The sequence below is a fragment of the Drosophila willistoni genome, assembly GCF_018902025.1.
Source record: "Drosophila willistoni isolate 14030-0811.24 chromosome XL unlocalized genomic scaffold, UCI_dwil_1.1 Seg142, whole genome shotgun sequence".
Classification (NCBI taxonomy): Eukaryota; Metazoa; Arthropoda; class Insecta; order Diptera; family Drosophilidae; genus Drosophila; species Drosophila willistoni.
In genome coordinates this window covers 3,759,756-3,762,058 of record NW_025814053.1, presented here as the reverse complement: position 1 = coordinate 3,762,058, position 2,303 = coordinate 3,759,756, and positions in this window count along the sequence as shown.

Genomic DNA, 2,303 nt, shown 5'->3' with positions numbered 1-2,303 from the left:
CTCCATGTTTCTATCTTTGTGTTTGTGTTATTTACAGTTGCAAGTTTGTAGCACCAAAAGCCCGCCAACATGGCGTATGCACAATTTTCATTGGAGCTGCAGCACGAGAAGGTCGTTAGCATGGGTTTCTGCGGCAAACAATTGCGGTTTGGCAAAGTTCTTAGTCAGCCAACATGTGTGGCTCTAGGGTAATCGATACCTACATACATACATACATACCTACATCAATTTGTAGACACATACATATGTATGTATGTATGCATATGTATGGCATAACATTTCGAATGTCATTTAAACTCAAATTTAAAAAAATAATTGGATGTAATTATTAATTTTGTATATTTGAAGAATTTTCTACCTATCTAGGCTAGGTTTTTTGTCATATATACCTATAAGAGATGGACTGACTATATACACATAAATATGTATATAGATTGTTGAAATTACTGTGAAATTGCATTAAATCCAATGGAATTGTGTTAAAAGTTTCTTCTAAATCTTAATTAGGGCAATGGAAAGACTATTTCTTCTTAAAGTGATATCCTGAATGCACATCCCTTTGCAAATATATGCAGTCAAATAAGATTTTGGGCCTCTTTAAGCCCTCTGGGCTTGGTTCACTGGCGGATTTTTGGGATTTGGGAACAAGGGCTTAGGTTCCCGTTGAATTTTATACCTTTTTTTACAAGTTCATTTAATTTATAATTAAATTTCATAAATTTTTGTTTTTTAAAATTCTTTTAATTCAATTTATTTAAAGTTGAAATTGTATTTACCTTTTTTGTTCTTTTAATTCAAATCAAAATGTAATCATAAAATTGATTCCCCACCATAATTTCAGTCTCAGCTACGTCCTTGCTTATGAATTATGAATTATGTTGGGGTCATCGGGGTCACCTGAATCCTGCTTATTCAAATGGGGCGCTAAATAACATTTAACAGTATGACCTATTTGAATACAAGATGGGCTAATAACTAAGACAAGATAGGTCCTACCAATTTTTCAATGATCCACATTATCCGTGGAGTTTTTTAAAATGTCAAACTTAATTAAAGGGCCCAAAAAGTGGCTGGCACATTTTTAGCAGATTTTAACCCATCAAAGTGATTGCATTATTTTTTCTTGGTGTATTTTAACATGCAGATTATTATTATAAATGAGAATCGAGACCAAATTTATATATAATTTATATTGTCTTATGATTGTCACTAATAAAGCATTTTACTTATGAATAAATGAGCAAGGAGACTCAGAGGGAGGGAGGGGAGGTGGGGCAAACGTCGTTTTCATCTGGTCTAGATGATTGCTTGAAATTGATTTGACATATTTTTTTTTTTCAAACTTTTTCCACTTTTGTGAAACGCTGAAAACATGAAAAGTTTTTCCCTCCTCCCAGAATTCGGTGGCAGGTGTGTACACACTGCTCACATCCCACTTCCCACTGGCAAACCCATTGCTCTGTCCTCCCTCCCCCTTTTCACCATCACCCCCTCCCTCTCATGCTTTTTTTTTGTGTTTTTTATTCCAACCAATACACTGAGATGGACAAACAAACAAACAAACACATAGATACACATTGCTGACTTGTCAATCAACATTTTGTTGTTGTTTCTCTCTTCTCTTTTAACTACAAATGTTAACAATGGAGAGTGGACAGATTGCCTTATGGGGCATACTGTTAAATCCCTCCCTCCCCCCTACCTACCAACGTCCCTCCCTTTCGACAACCTCTGCCCCATCACACCACAATAACCATCATATTGAAAATCAAAGTTAAATCAAATCAAAATGTTGTCAATGCTGCGGCTGTTGCTGCTGCTGCGGGGAGGGGTAAATGTATTTTTTCGAATTATATGACGAGAGGGTTAACAACAATAATAATAATAAAAGAGAAGAATAATAATAATAAAGAATTTCTTAGGTTCCTGGAATGCTAAGAGGAGGCATACATATGTATCTCTGTATGTGTATGTAGTAGTAGTTATCATTGATGCAACGGTTTCTCGAGATCTTCTACAATGGGAGGCGACGCAATGTTGTTGCTGCCTCTGTCGCTGCCGTTGCTGCTGCTGCTGTTGCCGTTGTTGAGTAACCAACCTTCTTTTTCTTCTAGTTTTCTTCTTTTCTTTGATTGACACTATTTATGTGCGGATTGACAAGACAGTTTCAAAAATACACATCAACCTACGCAAATACACTGAGAGAAAATACATCAAAGCTTGACTAGAGGTGAGATGAGCGATACAGAGATGATTTAGATTTAGATTTGATTAGAATTATTTCCAGAACCAACAAGTCAGTA